The 25,460-nt window shown below is 47.2% G+C and overlaps 1 protein-coding gene across 2 annotated transcripts in view; it reads right to left on the bottom strand.

Moving 5' to 3' along the window:
- Ctbp2 (C-terminal binding protein 2) overlaps positions 1-25,460 on the bottom strand; it is a 136,987-nt gene that overhangs the window by 80,631 nt on the left and 30,896 nt on the right. For both annotated transcript variants that reach the window (XM_038314552.2, XM_038314543.2), the window contains exon 3: positions 13,113-13,217. The gene's annotated coding sequence lies outside the window, so the exon portion shown is untranslated. The remainder of the gene's footprint in view (positions 1-13,112; positions 13,218-25,460) is intronic.

A 25,460-nucleotide genomic window follows, 5' to 3' on the forward strand; every position in this document is an offset into this window, starting at 1 on the left:
CTCATGATCTGAGCTTTTGATCCCAGGAACCCACCTGGATAGGAGAGAATGGACGCCCGTAAGCACACAAGCCTACACCTACACACACACACACACACACACACACACAGAGTTATTAAATAAATGTAAAATATTTCTTCACGTTGAGACCAAACTGCCCCAAGTCCACTATCGACCAATCCCTACCTCTTACTTCCCAGCTGGGAAGTAGAGACACTAATCTATTCGATCAAACCCAGGGATAACAACAGCCAAATCAAGTCTAAAAATAAGTTCCCTGTCCTAAGAAGGGAGGTGGCGGCCTGTGGTCACTGACAGGTCAAGTTATGTTGACCCGGCTCCTCTGACAGATTCATGCCTATGACAGTCAATTACACGTCAGCTGAGACGTGGAAAGAGGGGCAAGGACACGGTTAAGAAACACCAACATCTCTGCGCCAAGAAACATGTCCAAGACACTTGTTTAGTGAAATGAGCTAGTGCTTGAACGCACGCACAGGGGTGAGGGAGGCCGTCTGATATACAAGAGTGCCCCCGATTTCTTCAGAGAAATTAACATTTCAATCCTGTTTTTATCTAGAAGTCATTAAACTGTGCAACATGAATTACTGGAAGTGTAGCGGCGAATTAACTCTATTCATCAGCAAAGTCCAAACACTTTAGAGCGCATCGGGAATGAAAAAATAGCTCCGCGCCCTATCTCTTCTCATTAAAGGAAACCAGTTTCGCCTCTCTCAGTATATAAAGCTGTCTTCTCCTCCCGTAATTTACATCACCGTAAGCCAGCTCACATTCTAAACTATTACACGCCTCCAATTAATTTTTGCAGCTTTTGCCTGAAAATTTAATGAGATAGTAGTGTATGAACCTGCTGACTCCCTGGTTATGTGTGTGCTCCTGATTTTCACGTTGGGTAATAAAATAATCTGCTCCAGATCGGATCTTTTCCGTGGCTGGGCTGCTGGAAGTAATGTGTAAAGCAGGGTTCTACACTCGACTTGTTTACATCCAATTATAAAATTTACTGGCCTCAAATTAAACTGGCCCTACTCATCAACCTGGAGGAAGAGGAGAAGCAAGAGGCCTGGTGGAATTATCACCAGGGACCATTTCTAGAAGCATCTCGGTGAACTGTTAGGATGGACGGCTGCTTGTCCAAAAATTCTCTGTAGCACAGAATCAAAACACATGGCGGCTTCTCGCACCCAGCCCTCAGAAGCTGCAAAGGCCCCAGAAACAGAAACTACTATGTTCAGCACCACGAACTCCTCAGGTACACTCTACCACAGGCAAACGCCACCTAGTTCACACCGGGCACATCCAGGTGTGCTGGGGTGCGCACGTGTGTGTCTGTTTCATGGTGTTTGATACTGAGTGCGTGTGAGTGTGTGCATGTGTGCGTGTGTGTGTTGTGTTATCTCTGCTTGCATAAGTGAGGGTGCACAAAAATTTTGGCTATGTGCATTCGTGGGCATATGCACATGCAGCCATGTGAGTATGTGCCTGAGTGTTTGCACATGAGTGAATCTCAATGCGCCTGCGGGAGTCAGACAGAAATCACAGGTCAGAAGCACTGAAGATCCAATCTCGGTCAAGCTTCCATTGTTACTGCCAGGAGATCTGGATGCAAAGAAAGGAGGGGATGCGGGGGGGGGGGGGGGGGGGGGGAAGAGGAGAGATAATCCTAGTCACTATTCATAAAAGACCTGCCATGTGAACCTTTATTTTTTAACTGACTTTGTGCATGTGGTACATGAGTATGGGTATGCACCTTTGTGTGTGCACGCAGTGGCCAGAGCAGGACAGGCAGTGTTTTCCTCTAGTACTTTCTACCTTTAGATACAGAGTCTCCCACTGAACCAGAATCTCATCACTTTGGCTAGGACAACGCCAGGGTCACAGGCATTCCTAACCACACCTGGCTTTTTTTTTTTTTTTTTTTTTTTTTTTTAATGTAGGTGCTAAGGGCTCTAAGTCAGGTCCTCATGGTTGCAAATTCTACTATTACCCACTGAGTTATTTTCATAGCCCCCAACTCGCTCTTTTAAACAGACCCCAAACTCCACACTAAGGAAGGCACACTGATGAAAATCCACTGCTCTGAACCACAAAATGCTGAGTTCTGGGCCTGGGACCCTTGACTCCATTTCCTCTTGTGTGTTCATGGGGATATGTCAGTATGTGCCTTCCACCCCCCTCCCCATGTGGATGAACATTAATAACAGCCGAAGAACGCACATATAGGCTGAGCAGTTAGACTATGGAAGGGTGACCCTCACTGTGCCTCTTGGGTGACCGTAATGAAAGCCAAGACCTGGAGGAAGAGATGATATGCCCACAGAGTTGTTCTGGGGCTAAGAGGTAAATGGGAGTGGGGTGGGGGAGAGATAGAGCGCAGACAGCACAGCCTGTGAGCTGCCCTTTTACACTGGTCCACCTAAGGCTCTGGCAATAGCAGGCAAATCCAAGGCCTCTCCTGGTTTGTTGTCACCCCTACCAGGCTGGATTTATGAAAAACGAGTTGGAAACTCCATGCAGTAGGAGCCACGAGCACAAAAGATCATGAGCAAAGGGTCATCTGGCAAACGTGGGGTACCTCAGAGGCAGATTAGAGAAAAACCACCCACAAACATGTGGCCCCCAGCTTCCAATCCCATACCACACTCAAAGTCCATCTGTCCGAGGAAGGTAAAAAGACCAGAATGTGCTATGTGTTCAGCCCGGGACCTAGACCTGGTTCAAATCCTACCTCTGCTCCTGCCATGTGCCACGGAGTCAGCACGCCTCACCGTTCTGCTCGCTAACAGGATTGCGTAAGGCTGTGACCCCAGCCTTGCAGGCTGCACCACGTGCACTGGCCACGAGTGTTTCCAGTTCGCACAGAGCACACAACTGACTTTGCAGAGCCAGTAGTAGGACCACTCAGGCCCTTCAAGAAATTGAAAGTTTGAAAATTCCCCTTCTCACTCTGCTTTGTGGACCACGAAAAGCAAAGGAAACCCAACATTTGACCTTTATTGATAAGTACACACATCTCTAACTCCGACTGAGCTGTTCTACACCACCCCCTATACCACCATCTCCACTATGCCCTATGCCAACCATCTGAGGAGGAAAATGTCCATTTCCAATAGTGAGGTCCCTCGTCTCCAACAAAGAAGGCCAAGCCTCACTGCCTAGAGGGGCCATCAAAAGGTCTGCATGAAACAAGAGCTTCTGGATTGTCCAAAAGCCCCCAGCTAAATCAATAAGGGAGAGAAGGAGGAAAAGGAATGCATCCCAAGGACGGCATTGGTCCACGGTCGCTCTGAGCCCAGAGCCGCAGCCAGGTTGACCTGGCTAGTTGTTCAGGTTCTTAGGACCAACAACCCAGCCCACCCTGGCCAGCGGCCTCTGCAACAGATTCCCCAAAGTCATAGGCCCAGGTCTTAGGCACCAGCAGAAGGGACCTCAAATGTGACAGGGCAGAGCCCTGAGAAGACACAGCAGGCCTCCCCGAGATGACGTGAACAAAGCAAACCTTTGCCTGTTGATGAGCAGAGGCTATCAACTGTGTTACTGGCACACGCTGATGTCTGTTTCTAAAATCCCCAAATAGACCAATTAGCATATTAGAAAGAATTTACTTCCATTTCCCTTGACAGATCATAAAAGCCACAACACAATGCTCGGTTTGAAACTGACAAGTGTATATAGCAGGAGAGGCAGGATTAGCAGCAGACAGCAGCGAAAGAAAACGGTATTTATAATGATTAGACACCTAATTAATTCTAAGAGTAGAATGTCAAAAGCTATACATGCATGTCTTTGGTTACCGAAGCTCAACATCAAACAAGTCACTTGCGCTGTGTGAAGGGGAGCCCTGACACACTCCCTAACATTTGCCTGGAGGCTGTTCCACTGGCTTTCCAGGTAAGCTCTTGGGAATGTATATAGAAAGGGGAGGGGATGGGGAGGTAGCTCTGCTAGTAAGCGGTTTGCCTTGCCAAGCATGAGAACCAAAGTTAGACCCCCCAAAACTGATGTGGCATGTGTCTGTAATCTGGGGTGTAAGCATCAGCGAGGCAGAGACAGGGGGATCAGTGGGCTTGCTGACCAGCCAGCCTAGCCTACCTGGGAAGCTGGGGGGGTGGGGAAGAGGTATAGAACAGGAACAGCAAGGGCTGTCTTTTGGAACGCTAGCATGCATGCACGCACGCATGTGCCTATGCTTGCACAAACATGTATGAGCATACACACAGGGGGAGGAAGGAGGGAGCATAGGGTAAGTGGCTAATACCACAAAATTCAGAGCATAAAATATGAAAATTAAAATGGGCTTTAATACATACAGAATATAAACATTAACAGGGTTCGAGGATGTGTGTCCATCCCCTACTGTGGCAATTAACTCAGTGTAAAAGAAGAAATTCTCAGGCTCCTGTCATGTGAGAAAATCCAAAGCCTTTTGTGTTTCCTCAACTTGACTGTGGGTGGGGGAGGGAGAAAGGACAGAGGATAATGCTAAGACAGACAAAGGTATAATAACATTATTATTCTCCGAAACTTCAAGCTCTCTCCTTACTTGTGTGATTCGACATAACCCTTTGGGGGAAGTGGGGGGAGGAGAGGACAAGAAGAAAGAACAAGAGTAAGATGTGAAACCAAAATTAAGTTAATACATGCAGAGTTGTCCTTCCGTATTCTTCTAGAATTCTCTTCCTAGATTGCAAATCAAAATCTGCATTTAAATAGAATATTTTTAATGTAGAAAAGAGGAAGCCCTAGGGTACAAGGTATTTCATTCGGTACCTATGGGCACAACATTGCATTCAGAATGAGATGTGGCATTTTCAAAGTTACTGAATAGATTATATACGCCAGATTGTCTAGATATTACTATTTTTACTAAATTCTTCTCTTAATAAGTGTTTCTTTTATGGCCAATACTGTTGTTAAAAGTAACTCGGTATTACATCATTCTATCAATTTAATCTTGAGAAAAGATTGCATGATCCCAGATCTCAAAAGCTGTGGGCGCTGATAACTCCAGCCATTATTCAGCGTGAAATTCAAACAGTCTGAATTCATTAACGTTCGTTGTTACAAATCTGCATTTTTAGACTTTGCCATAAAATGCAGGAGTCCAAACCCAGTGACCTGAATCTAACAGCCTTTCATGTGAAGTGGTGGGTGCTCACCAGCTCTTCCCGGCGTGGCTCCCAGATAAAGCCCCATCATGTACTTCTCTCCCAGGCTGGGGGGGGGGGGGGGGCACAGAGAGAGAGAGAGAGACAGAGAGAGACAGAGAGGCTGCAGTGGGCCTCGGTCCTGCTATGTATGAGATGAAGTTCAAGTGTTGGGGGGCTTGACCCCACATTCAGATGTGTTTATGTATTTGGAGATGTAGCCTTTGGGGGATAAGCAAAAATTGCTGAGTCTGTGAAGACAGAGGCCTGCGATGGTATGAATGGCTGCATGCCCTATGTGAATGTCTCATGGCCTTATGGTGCACAAGGTGGCTCCCATGAAATGACTAGGTTTCTAAGATCCTGGACCCCCAAGGAACTGCTTTTTTGTAAGCCAACAGCCTGCAGTAGACAGACAGAAGTTTCAGGCCAATTGTGGGGGTCTCAAGCTATCAACTGGGACACAATGAATGCACGTTATAAGCAGGTAGGAGTCAACTCTACTGTATGCGCTTGTCACAGGAGCAGGTGGCTAAGGCGACGGACACAATACGGTGCCAGCACACCCCCACAAAAGTGAGCAAGAATTAGACTGAACCTGGGAACACCCTGAACCTGCCTCTGCTGATGCAAAGGGAGGATGCAACCCATCCGGTAAGTCCCAGGAAGAAAACACACAGCCAGGAACTTGCTGAAAATGTTGTAGTCAAGAAAATAAGCATTCTATTGTTCTTTAGTCTACCGAGTTTTCATTACAATCTGACCGCGGGTGTGGCACCTTGGAGAGTTATGTCTCCAGATGGGGAAGCCCCTCCCATGAAGAAACCCAGGGTCCTGGCATGTACTACGGCAGCTACTGGTGGTGACAATGATTTCTTTAAGTGTACCAGGTACTCACTAAGTCCTCTTTGATATGCTTTCATAGAAACCTAACTGCATGAGATTAAACACTATTAACTCCATTTGCTATCAGAATGGGATCTCAGGAATTAAGCTCAAGACGGCTTATTTTACCCAAAGGCCATTGTCAGAGGAAGTCAAGGTCCAGTTTCTTGGACAGGTATCAGGACTCTGCCCCTCTACCCCTCACCGAGGCCCTGGAATTTTCTATGTTCCTTTGCAAACACAAGAGAGAGCAGCCAAAGTCCCCAAGGCTGCCGGGGAAAGGCTGCTCGGGTGCGAGTCCACAAAGCGCTGAGCTGTCTCCGGGCCAAGTCTAGTGCTTCTGCTCTGTGTAACAGAAGGCTTTTCTGGCTTGAATCATGCCCTACAGGGCTGCCCCATAAGCCCAGGGGAGTGCAGAGCACCAATCAATATGGATGTTCCTAGAGGAAGCTGCAGCCCGGCGCTGCGGCTTGGAGGTCATCCTTGGTTGTAAATAGCGGCAGTGGGTAGCAACTGGATCGTGAAAAAGCCTGGGTACTGCGTGCTCATCCAAGGGAAGGTTTCAAACAAATGTGGGACTAGGGCTGTCAGTTACACACAGGAAACACAAGCTTCCAGGCCGGGGATAGCGGCAATAAAGGCAACTGCCATGCTGGTCCCGGAAGGAATTTGATAGCCATCTGAGTTTGGCTACCAAGGGATCCAGTGATCAGGGACCAGGAGAGCCACTTAAGCTTTTGTGCTGTCTTCACGGTCACTACTTGGATCTAGTCTTGGCAGCAGAATCATAACCCGTTATCTATGAGGTAGCACAATTCCAGCACTCCCAAGGGATAGGAAAGCATAGGCAGGCTCCCAAGCCACACAGGGCTCAGGTTCCCTACCCTACCTACATGCAGGGAGGAAGGTTATGCCTCCACTTTCTGGCAGTGGAGAGTACAACTTTAATCCAGCTCCCTTAGTACAGTTTCACTCACCCGCTAGAATCATCAAAAAGGATAGAGAGAGAGGCTCCATCAGAGGAGACTAGCATCCTTGGCTACTGCTCCAGCAGTGACCACGCCACATAATCGGCTACCTTCCTGCATTGAAGGAAGTATCGCTAATACAACCATGTACTTAGACAGGGGTTCTTCAGCAGTGAACATCCCAAGTCATGTCCCCAAGAAGGCCAACCCAAGGACTGCCAGCCAACACTGTTGGAGACACATGGTCAAGGTCTCCATGGGATGTGAGACCCCATTCATCTCCTGTGACTCCTGCCTAAGCTTATTACCAAATCCCTGACTTAAACGGAAGTGGATTGTGTCTTTGGTCAACACCTGGAGCCAGACACAATGTGACTGGATGCCCGAGAAAAGAACAAACCTAACTCAGACTCTGGGACGCTTCTTTAAAGCGTGAGCCGTGAGAGACTAAGCCAAACGGTTACAAGAAACAGGAGGCAGGGAACTTCACCTACATTCTCATCTGAAACCCAAAACACACAGCACGGGGCATTCGGAGAGAGTTTCTCTAAGCATATCCAACGGGAAGCTCACAGGGATGCCAGAACCAATAGCCCAGACAGGAGGATGGCCCGGAAAAAACCCATGAGAGAGACACTACTGACAGTAAATACAGCTATGGAAAATGAGAATCAGATACCCCTACCAGGTGCTCATATGGCTCTCCAGCCAAGGGTTCTATTTTTTTTTTTTTAATCCTTGCATTTTTCACTAATGTTCTTTTCTTTTTTTTTTTCCGGACATATGATTAAAAACAGCCTCTGCAACTTAACCCCGTATGTTGTTACCATTTCTTTTCGACGGTCCACTGCTGAGAAGCTGATTTGTCCACTCCTTGTACTTAAAAGAAACCACTCTATGAAATAGGTGTAAATGTAGCTACTTCTCAGAAAGAGTTCAGAGGTAGGTTCCGCTTCCCTTCCTTTCACAAATGGTCACTCCCAGAAGACAGTCTTATGGACTACTGTACCCCGAAAAGGCAAATTAAATGGCATTTTCTTTCTTAAAGCTAGCTATTTATCCTCAGCTGATATAAGTCTAGGAAAACTATCTTAATTGCTCTGTGGAAAGAGTGAATTGCAAAATGCTTTCAGTTAGTTAGCAGGAAGACTTTATTTGGAAACAGCTTGGGGCCAGGTGGGAGTCTCCAAGTTTGCCAAAAATAAACGAGTCAATCAATAAGAAAAGTGAGTGTGCTAAACTGGGGCTAGACTGATGCCAAGGGGAAGGGCGGAGCCATGGGCCAAGAGCATCCTTCTTTTGGACCCTGATAAAACACCAGGCTGGAGCCCAGCTCTAGTAGGGCATGGGATTCCTGGTGGCTCCGGGAGCACTGCTTTGGAAGGACCTGAAACTGATATACAAACAAACAAACACCCTGTAAGCTCCCTCATAGCTACCATCTCTGAGGCCATCTGAAGGTAGAGCCACTGCTAGGATTTCATTAGCGTTGCCAACCACTGCAAGTTCAAATTTCAGCCCTCCTGCTCCCTACACCAGGCACGACCATGCATATCATGGAGGAGGTCCCGCCATAAAAATCAAGTGACTTGACCTGAGGCCATATTTAAGGCAAGGAAGGAAAAAAAAATAAAGAGGTAGGGAGGTGGTTCGCAATTAGAAGCCCATTTGGCTCTCGGCACCCATGTCAGGTGGCTCACAAATGCCTGAAACTCCATCTCCAGGGAATCCTACACTCGCTTCTGACTTCCGTACAAACCCACACACACTTAAAACACACATGTATATCCAAAATTAAAAATAAAAGCGGGCTTTTAAAGTAGGTGTTACCAGTCTCATGCATTTATGAATAGTCAAAAAGCCAGCAATGGTAATACTTAGATGTTAAACTATCCACAAGAAATAATCTTGTGGGGCTGGAGAGATGGCTCAGTGGTTAAAAGTACTGACTGTTCTTCCAGAGGACCCAGGTTCAATTCCCAGCACCCACAAGACAGCTCACAACTGTCTGTAACTCAAAAATCTGACAGCCTCACAGCAATGCACATAAAGTTAAATAATTAAAAAAGAAATAATCCAGTTCTGCTCTATCTTAATTTGAAATCCAGCTACAATTTTAATAAGAAAGCTCCTCCTCCTGCCTCCTCACTGTATACATACATAACCACAGCCAAGGACTTGGACAACAAAGCATCACGTCTCCCAACAAGTCAGACCCTCTCCTTTCTACTCCACGCCTCAGGCAGAAGGGTAGGGAGGTGTCACTGATGTTTGCATCTAGTATTCTCCCAGAATGTTGTCTGTGGTTCCTCAACCTACTGGAGAGACCTCGGGTGGATCATGAACTTGTGTGACCAATCATCCTGTCTGGCCTGCTCAGGTCTCCATGAAGCTGGCTATAGAGGGCCAGAGCCCACCCAGAGTCTCAGTCCTGGTCATTAGGGAAAAGAGGTGACTGTATCTACCAGTGTCCAACTGTGTATAACCCTAGAGGACTGTGGGTTCACTGACATTGCTAAATTAAGTCAGCTGGAAGACATCTTGTAAAGGAGGGCCCTGCAGCAGGAATCCCACGCTGATGGAGAACCCTGGAAAACAGACAAACTGCTCCGCGAGTGCCCGAGTGAAAACTGAGGTTGTCTTGTTTGTGTCCTCTTTAGCCTTTGAAGAGAGCCAAGAACGGGATGGGGCAGGAGGTAGAGAGCACCAACAACACAGCAGGCAGCCAAACCCATCGGGAGGAGCAGGAGTCGGGAGCCCTGCACTTGAGAAAGCAGAGAGGCTCCCAGAGGCAAGTTCCAATTGGATTCTGAAATTCTCAGGCAGAAGGGTCCACTAATACTTCCCATTTATTTTCAGGAGGCTGGGAGTGTTTATCATGTGTTTGGCTTCTGTTGGGGAAACCAAGTTACAGGAGGAACCAAGGGCTTCAGCTGTGGTCCCCTTTCCACAAAGGGTTAGAGCCATGTCTTCCCTCCAGCCTGCCCAGCCTTACCCCTACCTCCTGGCTTACAGATTTACACGTTTTCTTTTTGGCTTTCTTCACCCTGGTAACCTGACATTAGCTAAAGCAGGATCACAAGCCCTTCAAGAGCAACTAGCACCCAGGAAGTCAAAGGTCAGGATCCTGATATCTAACACACTGACACCTCAACCCATACCATCGGATCCCAAGTATGGGCATTCGTTTCTAATAAGGCAAGACTGCTCTGTTTTTCATGAAAGAAAGGTAACTTCCTGCCAGAAACAGATTAGCAGTCCAGTGTCTAGAATGGTGACCTCACCTGCTACTACTGGACAGCTGAAGTCCAGCTCAGGCGGTCAGCCTGGCCTGGTTTGCATGACAGACTATGGCAAGGCCCTCTTCTACCACATCGAGTGACCAGCAGTGGGCACTATCACCTCTGATGGACTCTCCAGGGATCCAAATCTCTATTATGATCTGTCTGTTACATGCGGTGTGGGGCTGGAGAGACGCTTCAGTGGTTGTAAGCACTTTCTGCTCTAGTAGAGGGGGCCAGGGTGTGTTCCTAGCACCCACAGCAAATCACGACTATCTTTAACTCTTGATCCAGGGGATCAGGTGCACTCTTCTGGCCTCTGAAGCCACCAGGCAGACACCCATAAACGGAAAAGAAAGGAAAAGAAAAAAAGCAAAGAGGGAGGGAAGGAGGGAGGGAAAAGGAAGGAGAGAAAAGAAAGGAAGGAAAGGAAAGGGAAAACAAGAAAAGCAGTGTGCTTAAGGTCCAGACCCACTTTCCACAAAACCGCGCCTCTAGGATTCTGCCATCATTTCATGTACAAACATCTAAGAGCTCTGATGTGACTCCCATTCGTTTACAGACATTTACAAAAGCATTTTCTTCTCTCAAGCCCAGTATCCATAAAATATAATAAGAGTCCCTCTGAGGAACTGCTCCCCAGCCCAGGGGCTCCCTGACCCAGGTAAGGCTGGGTGTCCATCTGTAGCAGGACCAGACACAGACAAGCTCTCAATAGTAACTTACAGCATACCAGCCCCGTCCCATAAGGACTGTGAACTCCTGAGCCAGCAGACACTGGCACAGGCCTCCCTAGGTAATTAACGGTTCTCAACCTCTGTGGGTCTTATATCAGGTATTTACATTACAATTAGTAACAGCAGCAAAATTTCAGTTATGAAGTAGCACTGAACTAATTTCATGGGGGTGGGTCACCACAGCATGAAATATTAAAGGATCACAACATTAGGAAGGTTAAAAACCACTGCCCTAGAGGAATAGTGAAATGTGGCCTTGAAAGGCAGAAGTCAAGAAAAAATTGAAAGAGGCTGTCTTAGGGTTTCTATTGCTATGTTAAGCCCAACGATAAGCAACCCGGGGAAGATAATATCTCAGCTTACACTTCCACATCACGGTCCATCATTCAGAAGTAGGGAGGGCAGGAACCTGGATGCAGGAACTGACACAGAGGCCATGGAGGAGTGCTGTTCACTGCCTTGTTCTTCGTGGTTTATTTAGCCTGCTTTCTTATTGCACCCAGCACTACCAACCCAGAGGAGGTACCACCTACAGTGGGCTGAGCCCCTCCCATATCAATCACGAATTAAGAAAACATCCCACAGGCTTGTCCTTTCCTTCCAAAGGACTCTGGCTGGTTTCAAGGTGACATAAAGCTAGCCAGAGCAGAGGCTATTAGGCTTTCCTCGTATGTCCTCCCCCACAGAAGGTTCATGGGTATTCTAAGTCCACCACCACTATCCCCTGCCCACCTCTACACAGATTAGTAACTATCTAAAAACCACCAAGCACTCCTATATTAAGTGACCAATATGAGTGATTGCCAACTTAATCTGGGGAAGGTCTCTGCAGTCAGTGAAACTGAACCTTAAGAGGGCACACAGGGTGGGGACAGGGGCATCTCAGCCCACATACTCTCTTCCTTCAATACCCCAAAATGAAGCTCTTTGTTGATAGGCACTAAGCAGGGGAGGCACCTGCAAGCCTAGGACTGGCCTGGCTACACTGACCTTGTTCCCACTGACCTTCCTCCCACTGACCTTGCCCCAGAAGAAAGCAAAGGAGCCACCTAAATAGAACCATTCCCATCTATAATCCAATAATCTCCCTCTGCCATTTTGTTCCCACTTGAGACTCAGCTTGGTCCCGAGAGTCACCACTTGCTATTCCTAGGAGCTGAGAAGTCAGGCTAGAGTCCACAATACATGCCAGTTGTGACCCAACTGTGACCGTCTTGACCACGGCTCGAACCTCTAAACTATACAGGAAGAATAACTAAGCTAGGCTCACAACTGACTCTCCATTTCTGAATGACACTGTCAGTTCAAGGGGAAAATATGTATTTTTTTTAAAAGCGTGGGGATGGTGGGGCACGGCAGGAATCAATCCCGTCAACGAAGTTACGATTTGAAGCCTTCTGAGCAAGACCCGTATTTAGTGTACGACAGCAAAAGGCATGTTAAGAATAAAGAATCCCAAACCTCACTGCTAGTGCAGGAGTGAACCACGCCCAATCAGAATGCTCTTTACCACATACCTCCTCCACCTCCACCCACAGTCCCCCATTGACTCCCTCAGAGGAGAAGAAAAAAAAAATCATCAGCTCACAAGACATCCCTGAGGGCTGGAACTCCAAGAGGAAAAGCACCATTGCCAGCCAGCCGCTTCCTTTTTAAGGACATCCATCTACCATCTTACAAAGTAACTGAATGGCAAGAAACCATCACCCTAATTCATTTTTATCCTTTTTAATTAATATGTCGAGAAGTCCTACTACTATTTCCATCCTGACTCCGGTTTTCCTTGTAGGATAATTTCTGCTGACTTATCTCCAGAGCAGCAGCAGCAGCAGCAGGAATCTCTTGCCACTGGACTGTATTGCTTCAGAGTTAATTACATGTATTTTGCTTTGATAAATGAAAATACCAGATGCAATTAATTGAAAGACAATCAATATGATCCGGCCATGAGACATCCCAGGGAAGCATCCAGAGGCTGCCAGCGATCCATAGTCATCTGCTAATTGAAAACACCTTCCAAAAGGGATTTTAGAAAACTCAGCTTTTACCTGGAGATATTTTACAGTAACTCACCGATATAAATGCGTCCACAAACACTACAGCTCACTTGAGGGGATGTCCGTCTTTTTGAGGGGGGTGCAGCTTCATCGGTTCACAAGCATTTACGGTGAGGAAACCCTGAAAACACAATGAATAGAGTCAGTGAGGATGAAGCCCCCATTCTGTTTACATCCAACCATCCTTTAATTGCGTCTTTCCAATGCCTTCAACTCGAAGCAACCAGGTTATTAAATGGTTTCATTAAAAATACTATTTGTCTTGCTGTAGCTGCACGGCAGATCAAATTAAACAGCGGAGCACCAGAACAAATGGACCCTTTCCATCCACTCTGACATGAAGCCAGGAGTGCAAAACCAGAAAGGTGGTAAGTGTCATCGGCGTGAAAATGTCACTTGGCTTCCTTCACAGGGCCACCCGGCACACCAAGGGACCAAACAATCAATACCTTCAAGCAAAAAGTATTAGCAAGTGTTCTAAGAGATACTGGATTATAAAGTGCATTTCATAAGCTCCTGGGTTATGCGTGCTATTAGCATAAATGCTGACAAGTGCTGGTCTCCTGCAAGTCTGAGGAACGGCTGCAGCTGTCCATTAATAGAAGGCATTTTAACTCACTACTGAAATTGATTACCCAGTTAAGAATTCAATCCTAATGTTCAATAAAAATCGCACTTTCTTGGCAAATGCAATATGAGGCTAGGTACTGCATTAAACAGCACTCACATTCATTTAAACCCAGGCTGGGGGAAATAGACGGTATCTTTCCAGTCACCTGACCTGCTTCCCATACAGGCAGAGCAGCAGCAGAGCTGGGCAGTGAAGTCAGTCCTGCGACCGAGAGAGAGAAAGCCAACTTCTGGCTTTTCCATGAAGATGGAATTCCACCAGTGGGGATTGCTATGCGACTACAGAGCCCACATAGGAAGACACCCCATTAGGAAGGCGAGAGACACACTTGACACTCATGAACTGCTGCCTCCAATCTGTGTAGTGCAATTTCTAATAGGTCTTAATAATAAAAACAGGAGTCACGATGGGAGGTGGTGGCGCACGCCTTTATTCCCAGCGCTCCAGAGGCAGAGACAGGCGGGTCTCTGTGAGTTTTAAGGTCAGCCTGGTGGTCTACAAGAGAAAGTTCCAGGACAGGCTCCAAAGCTACAGAGAAACCCTGTCTTGAAAAACCAAAACCAAAACCAAAAACCTGGAGTCAGATATTAATGGGTGAGAGCTGAAAGATCAGAGAAACAGAACAGCCAGCCACCTCAGACCAAATGGGGTATTCTGTTTCTACACGTCCTTAGACGGAAAGCCCTGAATTCCTATCTCCTCCAGCCTTTAAATTCCTCTCTGCCCAGCTATAGCCCTTCCTGTCTCTACCTCCCTAGTGCTGGGATTTAAAGGTGTGTGACTCCCGAGTACTGTGAGCCATCACCCCCTGGCTGCTTGTCTTTTAGACTGGATCAATTTCACAGGGCCCAGAGTAGCCTTGAACTCAAGAGATCCTTTTGACTCTGCTGGGATTAAAGAAAGGTGTGTGCCCAATCCCAGAGAACCTAGGCAACAATGAGGACCCTAAGAGAGACATATGTAGATCTAATCTACATGGGAAGTAGAAAGAGACAAGATCTCCGGAGTAAATTGGGAGCTTGGGGACCTTAGGAGAGGGTTGAAGGGGAGGGGAGAGGCAGTGAGGGGAGCAGAGAAAAATGTAAAGCTCAATTAAAAAAATAAATAAATAAATAAAATGTGTGCCGCCACTGACTCCCTGGCCCCTATGGCTAACTAGTGGACTAGCTAGCTCCACACTTTCAGGCAAGCTTTATTTGTCAGATCATAAACAAAATATCACAAATCTGCCCTCCCCCAATATCACCAGTTAACCTGGATTCTAACATGTGGTTAACATATATCCTTACCATGTGGGATAAAGGGAACACTCCTCCATTGCTGGTGGGAGTGCAAACTTGTACAGCCCCTTGGGATACCAATATGGTAATTTCCCAGGAAATTAGGAAACAATCTACCTCAAGACCCAATAATACCACTTTTGGGTATATACCCAAAGGATGCTTAATCATACCACAAGGATATGTGAAACACAATTAATAAAACTCATGAGAGAAATTGGTGTTCAATAAGATCTGAAAAGCAAAACAGCCAGCCACTAGTTCTCAACTTTGACCTCAGTCTGAAATCACGATCCTGTCTCCCAGAATCTCAGAATGAGACTGTCTGAAAGCTGTCTCTCCTGCCTCCCTTCCCCCGTGGGCCCTGCCCCTCCCTCGTCTTATATTCCTTTCTAGGGCTGAGATTAAAGGCATGCTCCACCCAATTTCTATTGTAACTAGTGTGGCTACTGGGATTAAAGGTGCATGTCATTGTGGCTACTGGGATTAAACGTGTGTGTTACCATACCCTGGTCTGTAAGGTTTTACTCTCAGATCTTCAGGCAGTCTTTATTTAAAAAAATTCAATTGAAATGTCACTACAGACATGTGCTCAGAATAGCTAAAACCTGAAACAAACTAGATGCTCCTCAACTGAAGAATGGATTAAAAAAATGTGGTACATTTATACAATTGAGTACTACACAGTGGTTAAAAAGAAAAAAAAAACTGACATCTTGAAATTTGCAGGCAAATGGGTGGATCTATAGGTAACCCAGACCCAGAAAGACAAATATCATATATGCTCACTCATATGTGGCTTTTAGACACAAAGCAAAGAAAACCCAGCCTACAGTCCATAACCCCAGAGAACCTAAACAAAGATGACCTTAAGAGAGGCATACAAAGAACTACATAGGAAGGAGAAAAAGACAAGATCTTCTGCGTTAACTGGGAACATGGGGATCATAGGAAAGGACAGAAGGGGAGAGGGGAGGAGAGGAGGGGAGCAGAGAAACACATATAGCTCAATAAAAACATAAAAATTAAAAAAAATTTCCTCACCATCACCACAACCAAACAAAGAAAACAAAATCCACATACCAACAAAAGCCATGAAATCACTTACTAGCTTCCCAGCTTCCCAACTAGCCTCGAATTTTCCAGCCATACAATTTCAGGAGCCAGAGAGGGACAGGGATCTCACTGTGTAGCCCTGGATAGCCTCGAAGTCACAGAGCTCCCACGGCCTCTGCCTCCAGAGTGCTAGGAGTGTCCAGGCCCAGACACTCAGATCTAAGATGCCCTAGCTTCCTAACAGGCAGAAGGTCTCTGCCCACTGCAAGAAAGGTTATGGCATAATGCAGACATTACAGGCTCTCAAGTGTCAGGAACAGAGGGACATGCACAGCCTGAGTGGTCTAGAGCCTCTAATGACAGAAGCATCCAGCACAGCCAAAGAACCACCCTTCTGAGGTAGCGGTGCTCATCTGACAAACTCCTATACACTTTTAAAAGCCCATCTCATAGGTACCTTCTCCAGCACCTTCCCTCCTGATGTTTAGTGAACGTTCAATATTCCTGTTTCTGAACACAGGAGGGAACTGAGTATTATCAACACAGCTGAACTCCCGCGTAGGGTGGCTTGTCCTAAAGTGCCAAAGGATCCCTTTCCCCATTTTCAATGATTTGCCCAGTAGAAGGAAATGTTTGTCTCTCGCTTTCTACCCCACCACACACAAACATAGATGTATAAATACACACATACACATTTATAAAATTTCCAAGTGTGGTGGCACACATCTTTTTATCCTAGCACTCGGAATACTGAGGCAGGCGGTTCTCTGGATCTCTGTGAATTCTTGGCTGCCAAGTGGAAATGTCTCCCAAGAAAACAACTGCCAAACGACAAGAAAATTACATGCCCACGTGATTGACAAAATTGACCCTTTTAGACATGTGGGGGGCAGGGGGCTGAGTGGTAACGCGCACTCAGGCTGCATTGTTTCTCAATCGCAAAACAAACTCTCCCCTTGCCTGGTCTCAGTGGGTGGTGGGCACAGGCTGTAGAGGGGAGACAGCCCACAGTAAAGGGGAGTGGGGAACACAACTGTGCCCTGAAGAGGGCTTCATAGGAGGCAACACCTGGTAGAAGATTCGGAAGAGCCTGCAGCCTTCAGCCTGAGCAAAGGGTGACAGCTTACTTAGTGGATTAAAAATGGGAAAGGGCTTGGAAGACTGTCAGGATCTCTAAAGGCAGTACCATTGTTCCTTGAAGGTTGGAGGAGGTCCTTACAGAGAGCGGAGCGACAGAACACCTAACTTTAAATTCAGATACTTGTCTCGGCAGATACTTGCTGACAGTGCGCCGTGGAGCGCTGCCCCGAGGATGCACCAGGGGAAATTGTCTTGGCAGGTTTCTCTAAGAACTTCCAGGAGTATACAGGCAGACACAGAAATGACTTAGCTGATTAAGATCACCACCGGTCCTAACTCGGGGACCACAGGATCCCAAGCAGCCTCAGTACGGGCTTGTGTAACAGCCTGTCCTCCACCCTTTTTTTGCTGTCTACTCTCAGCATGGTCTGTCACCTGGGAGGGGCAGCCTAACTAACCCACCCTCACCTACCATCTCTTCCTCCCCTTGGGGACGGGGACAGCGTGTGATGCTACGCACTGAGCTGCAGACGTAAACTGAACAGTAGGCACTGTGCGGATCATGCCAGCTGAGTAAGCAGGGGGAAGAGATGTGCACACTGGGGGCTGTCTGACCACGCATCCAAAGATGAACGTAGTACGAGGGACAGCAGCTGGAGGGGTGCAGCCTCTTCTATCGAGCCCTACTTTCTGGTCCCAGGATGATCTAGGACCTGGGGCTGTCTTAGTTCCTGCATCACTTGAGTATCAGGTAGCTGACCCTCTAAGTACAAGCCTTCTCCAGGAAGGCCTGGCTCCCTGGTATGGAAAACGTGTTTTGGTTGCTCCATGGGGGGAAAACCATGCACACAACAATGCCCCCTGCATGGCAGAATAAGTAGCCCACATCAGGCATGGGGTACATGTGCCAACATGTGCCATCTGGGACGGTCTGGGATGCTGTCACTTTTCGAGAAGGCAGGTCTCCATTCCGTCGACTACTGCCTTTGTAATAAAGCACATTAATTACTTTGGAAACAAGTTCCCTTCACCAAGAATGAAAATGATCCTGAAAACTAATTCTTCTGTTGCCCGTCATAGTGTGCAGGCAGACATATGGCCCAAGGCCTTATCCTAGCTGGGAGGTCCAAGAGTGTCAGATGCAAGAACAACCAACACCCTTTGGGCAGTAAGTACTTTACAGTTCTAGGCTCCTGGACGCATAAGCAAATTGAGGAACAGGAAACATTCAGCAGGCTTTAGGGTGTTTAGAATGTGAAAAGCTAGCTGGGTGGTGGAGTACACCTTTAATCTCAGCACTCTGAAGACAGAAGCAGGTGGATCTAAGTTCAAGGTCAGCCTGGCCTACAGAGCAAGTTCCAGGTCAGTGAGCTTGTATATACAGGGAAGAAATCCTGTCTTGAAAAACCAAAAGGAAAAAGAACGTGAATAGTCTCAATAGCTATGACTTATGAGCTGCTTTCAACTACAGAAAACTACTGGGCAAGCCTTGGAAGCAACGGAGAAAGGGGAAGAAGATGCCCAAACCTCAGCTGTCTCCACTGATGAGGTGGCAGGAAACACTATCCTGAGAGCCTCAGTGGGCACTGGGTGGCAGGAGCACCACAATCTCATTGGCTAATGGAGGGTATGGGGTAAAACAGGTGGGGAGTCTTGGCCATCGCTGGAAACAATGTCCCTTGATTTTGGGGATCTGCTACTCAATGGCTGGTGATGGCCAAGTTTTACAAGGAATGAAAGTTAGATTCATAAGCTACAACCCACACAGCGATGTCATTTTGTGACCTCAAGCTGAGTTTTCAAAACACCCAAAACTGCCCAGCTTGTAAGGAAAGAGAAGGCAGCTGCCTTGAGCAATCTGAGCACAGGCTCCCAGGGACGGGGTGGGAGGCAGTGTTTGTAGGCACTAGGTGGTCCATAGATCATACAACTACCTTCACTGGGAACAGGGAGGTAAGGAGTGCCTGTCAGGAGATCAGGATTCCCCGAGAATCAGCCCAGCTCAACCAAAGAAGCCTGACCTACTCGCCCACAAAGTCTTCAGTAAAAACTCACCGGGGCACCTTTCAATCTCCACCCAAACACCAGTGAACAATGTCTCCCCTCTGGCCTATCATTCCAAACTTCATCCAGACCAAAGTGAGCATTGAGGGGCAAGCACCTTTTTGAGAAATTCGGAAACTTTCTGAAAAACGTAGATACAAAAAGAGCTTAGATCCAAACTGGCAGTGACTGAGCCAGCTAGGCACCCTGTCCACCAGATGCAGGGGGAAGCTATCCAAGAGCCTGGGTGATGGAGGACTCTCATTGGCTAATAAAGAAACTGTCTTGGCTTTTTGATAGGGCAGGATTTAGGTGGGTAGAGTAGACAGAACAGGAAGAAGGAAGTGAGGTAGATGGCTCAGACAATTGTTCCGCCTCTCCTCTGTGAGACAGTCGCCATGCCTCTCCTCTCCAAGACAGACGCAGGTGAAGATCTCTCCTGGTAAGCCACCCCTCGTGGTGCTACACAGATTGCTAAATATGGGTTAAAGCAAAATGTGAGAATTAGTTAATAAGAGGCTAGAGCTAATGGGCCAAGCAGTGTTTAAATGAATACAGCTTGTGTGTTGTTATTTCGCGTGTAAAGCTAGTCTTGCGGGAGCCGGGCAGGATGAAGAGCAGGCCTATTCCGATCACTACACCTGGGTCCTCAGCAGCCACGACAGTCAGCTGAGCAAAGGACAAGGAGCACAGGGTGGAGTTAGCACAGCTGTCTCCAGATGTTTGGGATATAGACAGTATTATAACAAGATGGAGCCAGGACACAATCATAAGCTTCAGTGTTAAGGTTGAAAGATGGGAAGGCACGATAGGAAAGTGGGTGTTCACAGCTCTGAAGAGTCTTCACACGGCAATTGGGGAAGTCCTGGTCATTTAGTCCCTGGAACCATCTCTGAAACCTTGACACGCTATCCCTGTTACTGAGGAACAATGGGACAAGTGGTCAATACTAACAGAACAGTAAAACGTCACTGCATGGGGGCTGGGTAACATTAGGGATACTGTGTGACTTATACCATATGTTATGAGACAGATTTCAAACACTCCAAAATACGAAAGACATAGGAATACCTATAGGCCAAATGGAAAATGAAATACAAAAGCTTCAGAATTTTTAAAAAATATTCCCTAGTGAATTGTTTTTTAATGTATACATATATGTATGAGACAGAAAAAAATCTAAAGTGTTATTTCTCCATGCTACGATTAAAAGCCATTTTTTAAAATATATATGATGCTTCCGTATTCTTCAAAGAGCATGTGTTTCCTTCTATCAGGAAAATTCTGCAAGTTGCCAGGTCAGGAGGGAGAGGACTGAAGCTGGGGACAAAGATGGATGCTTCCCAGGCTGCCCCTGTCTCCTTTTCCAGCCACCTGGATCCAGACTTGGGATGTGAGCCCTTAAAATAGCTGCACTACCACACAGAATAAATTAGCAAAGAAACGGGGCAGCCTTCACAGAGTTCAAGCTACTACAAACGATGCCACCCTCTTGGAAACTGCAGTTCAGAAGTCAAAATCGCAGCGGACAGTTATCCAAGGTGAGGAGAGACAGCCTTGGGACACTGGCATTCATGAGGACAGTCATTTGTAAATGCTAAATGTTACCCTCACTCTGCAATGTGTCAATGCGTGCATGTCTGAAAAACAGCTTGAGCCAGGTATGGTGGTACACCCCTGTAATTCAAACATTTGTCCGAGTCTTTGTCAGGGGTCGGTTAGTTCAAAATGACTAACTGGAGCCAAATAGCAAATTCAAGGGTAGCCTCAGCTATACATAACAGGGCTTCCAAACAAACAGTACTCAAATATTTTATGTGAAATTAAGATTCCCAGGGCTCATCATTCTCACTGAAGCACGTGAAAGCCAGAGGCCGGTGTGGCTTCTACTTGAAGAACCACAACGGACACAGCAGCCCCTGCTGGACCTGTGCATTGGGCTGGCAACCCTTGCTAGTCCAAACCTAACAATCCTTCCGCCGGGCTCTGTTTCTTACTTGTCACTGTGTGGTAGAAAACTGACAAGGGGACTGATGGGCTCTTTCATCCAAATCACTGGTGACACAAAAGCTCCACTGGGGCATCCGAGAAATGGGACATGGTGTGCAGGGGCTATAAGATGAGATGGTCCAGTTCCCTTGGGCGCCTGCAAGTCCCACTGAGAAACCTACAAAGGATGTGTGTTATACCCGTGTCTATTTCCAGGCTAGGTTACTGGGGAGAGAAGAGGAGGGAGGGAGTAATTTGACATCTCATTGTATTACTTCCGCTAAACCTATGTGAGTCTAACAAGATAATAGGGCTGGAAAGATGGTTCGGTTAGCTTTAAAAAAAAAAAAAAAAAAAAATCCTGCCATGCATGTGAAGACCAAAGTTTAAATTCCCAGAAGCAAAATAAAGCCAGGGAGGTACCAAGAATTAAATTCTACTACTCTGACGCTTGCGATGAGAGGGAGACACAGGAGAAACCAGGGAGGTTCCTGTTGGCAAACATAGGCACTGGATGGGGGGGGGGGCGCCTGTCATCCACCCTTTGGCACCTGGCCGGTAAGAACACACAGCTCCCTGAACCCTGACCTTCTGCTGGAGCTGGTACTTCCCACCCTGGCTTTGTTTTCTCCAGATGTTACTTCCCAGGCACCCCCAAGCCACACCTGATAGGTCAGGCTGCTGACCTGGGGCCTAGGAAGAGAAAAAATAAGCCCCACCCCGCAGTGGGGGGAAGATCAGAAGTCCCTGGTCCAGCCTGGCTGAATTGAAAGTACTGGCAGCAGGCTGGAATGGGCTACGATTGCCCCAGCCAAGTCGTGTACGCTGGGCTGGCTGGCTTCCAATGCCCGGCTCGCTCAAAGAAAGTTCTGGAACTGGAGTGTTCCAACAGATCGCCAGGGTCAGTGAAGCTGCCTGGCCCAGAGCAGACCCACGGTTATGCCCCTGTTCCTCAAGCAACTAGGGGACCCAGTTGGTGGCCTCAGACTCTCTGTCGGCCTTTTATACCAGGCACTGGGTCTGTCCTCCCACATCCTCGCTGCCTCCCTTTTAAGGAGCTAAGCGCTGGCTCTGCAGCTAGCACTCACAGTAACTTCCCTGCTGATTCAAAGAATCCAAAAGAAGGAAAATCACAGGAGCGCCCTTGCTATTTCCGCCTTCATTGTCTTGGGGCTTGTGCTTTTCACTTTTCTCGACCCATCCCTTCCAGGGTTTATCCTTACTACCACCAAGCAACATCATGAAAATACCTCTGTCCCCAAAGTGCTTGGTGGCGCACAGTGTGTGGACCAAAAAAGGATTTCAATACTAATACTCCTCCCCCCCCCCCAGATCTTTATGAAACCTTAAATGGCCGTTTCCTTCAATAAGGGAGCCACTTTCAAGCCACCAGCATCACTTGGCTCCAAAGCTGCTGGGGGGGGGGGGAACACCCATGACTCTTCCACATGAATAAAAATTACATTCTACATAAATTAAATATATAATTTGATTAAACATGTTTATGTCTTTGTGATGACATTTAAAATAGAAGTAATCATTTTCTTTTTTTTTAAGAAAAACTCTTTCAAATATAATTCGAAGCTGTCAAACCAATCTTCTGCTACAGATCTTTTAAATGTCACATACCTTCAAAAGGAGATGGCAGTTTCCTTTTAAATATGCAATTCCAAACAGTGTGCTCTGAATCAAGACTGTATTAAAATACACTGCTGGCATTTATCCCGACTTAAGTAGCGCCCTTTCTCTCCTCCTCTCTCCGGGTGGATGGGCTTCTCTGCTGGGTGTGTTTAGAAGCCCCACGGAGACGTCCCTCCCCAGGAGAGGCTCTGTCGGTTAAGTGCTACAGCGTTTGGCTACAAACCACAGGGCTGGACACCAAGCCACGCTCTTCATACCTTAAGAGGGCAAAGGTGTCCTCTGCTGAGTCTAGTTCTTCCCCCACCCAGATGGCTTGCTGAACTCTGTGTAACCCAATTTTGGCATAGCGTTGATGGCCCAATTGTAAGACAGTGTTAATCAGATGCAAGGAAAACTCCCAACTCATTCTCCTAAGTCGATGACCTACATATCCAATTGCTTATTTGCCATCCCGGTAGCAAACACCGTGCTATATTTAAACCCAGCACAGCTATATCTTTTTTCTAAAATGCTTGGAGACAAATAAGCCTTATGCTCCGGCCTTCTTCCTCTTGTCGGCACCAAGTGTTTCAGGAACTAAAGAGCCCCGATGTTCCAACTTTCTAACAAGGGGTCTAAGGAAGAGCCATTTCCATAAGCGGCAACATCAGCAAAAGCAATCAGGCTGCCTCTCACCTGGCTCAAAGTAAGTGCTCAGGGATCACATGCCTTGAAGTTAGTTCAACACAGGTGACAAGCACAGTCACAAAAGCACACAGCACACATGAAGGCAGGGACCAACATCTGAGTTATCTTGAGCCACAAGAGCTGGAAAGAGGAAAGACCAGGTGGGAACCACAGCTCAGGGGCTACCATCTCTTAGCGTTTTCCACCCGTTTCGCCAGGAACGCAGGCAGCCTCAGCTGGCAACTGATTGCCTATGGGCAATGTGAGGTGGCCCAGCAGAGCATCTGAAACACCCAACAGGGAGGGCACCCAGCCCTCCAACCCAGATGCAGATACCTTCACCTCTTAAGGAAAAGCAGCGCTTGGGGTGGCTCTTACAGGATTGCACAACTTGGGGGAGGAGCTCGGTAGGCACACTTCCTTATAGAGCTCAGGTAGAGCCAGGGGGAACCAATCACTCAATCCTGAATGGGAACTAACCAATCACAAGCAGCAAGCAGTCATCTTGAAGATAATAGGATTTAGTTGGCAGGAGTGGCACAGACTTGCACTCAGGAGAGAGACTGAAGCAAGAGGATCAAGAATTGGAGGTCAATATAAATGATACACTTTGCCTAGTGGCAAAGAACCTCACAGGCTGTGTGGCTATGCTCTAGGAGGGTAGGGATGGGATAATCAGGTTGTATATAAATATTAGAATACCAATAGTAAGAATTTTTACTCTAAAAGAAAGGAGGGGAAAGGAGGGAGGAAAGAACAGGAGCGCCTACCACCAAAATTCTTTCTTACTCAGGTTCTAAACCAGCAGTCATAAAACTTAATAGTCCGAGCTGATTCCAGTCACTAGGGCTTGAAGAAATCTAGCGTGTACAAATGTCAGGCGGTCACGCTGTGTCTGTCTCTGTCTTTCTCCTTCAGGCAAATTTCCTTTCCTGGGTGGCAAGGCCCTCTCACGGCACAGGTGATTACAGCTTGAACTAGCGTTTGGTACATCGGCAGCTGCATAGAGTTGTGGATGAGCACCATCAGCCCAATCCACAAGCCCCTGCATTTGATCCTTCCCTATGGAAGGCTCCAGTGCTTGCCTTGGCCCTGCAGAGGTCACCCTCGCCCCTCCCAGGCACAGGCATTCCAATACTTGACCCTTCTATCAACTCATGAATCAGATGGTGTCTAACGTTCACACACAGCACATAAGCCACGTGTTCATGGGATGCTTTGACCTTGACGTGGTGTGACACACCTTCAGTGGAAACAAACTGTGCTTGGAATGCTTGAATCTCGACCTTTCCCCAGGCCAGTGATGCGTGCTATAGTCTTCTGTTAAGGTAGCAGCTGGAACACCTACCTGGCTTGCTGGAACAGCAAATGGAACCATCAACTGGACTATTCTCAAATCGAGGGGTTCCTCACCACACTCCTTCCCTCGATATTGTGATTCTCACTTTTTTCGAGGTCCCAGACACAAGCCAAAGTCATGGAAATGCAACCCTAAGTAAGTGCCAGGGGCAACACTTTGGGGGTGGGGAGGGTCCCGCGGATCAGGTAGCATACCTCAGAACACCAATCACACGCCTCCACCTCAGTGGGGAATCACAGGTCTGGACCGCCACACCCACCTAGCATTGTTATGTTAGGTCCTCAAAGTGGTTTCTGGAAAGAGGAAGGCTATAAATAAGCGAAATGGAATCAATCTACTCAAGGACACTCTGGTAACTCTATAAAACACGCCTCAGAAAAGGCCCCAGACAGACAGACCTCAGGAAGAAGACTGTCACGCTTCCTCGAGGGAGTTTCCCTGGGAAGCCTGGCATTTGGAAGAGGCTGGAGGGCGGGGGTGGGGGGCAGCAGGGAGGTTAGTCACGGTCCACTTTTAAGTAGGAAGTGAAGTGTGCTCTCCTCCAGCAGGCACTCACAAGCTAGTTACAACAGAAAAAGGGGTGCAAACCCTGAAACCATCTTATTAAGGGTGAACCAA

This window comes from Arvicola amphibius, chromosome 1 (assembly GCF_903992535.2).
Source record: "Arvicola amphibius chromosome 1, mArvAmp1.2, whole genome shotgun sequence".
NCBI classification, from domain to species: domain Eukaryota; kingdom Metazoa; phylum Chordata; class Mammalia; order Rodentia; family Cricetidae; genus Arvicola; species Arvicola amphibius.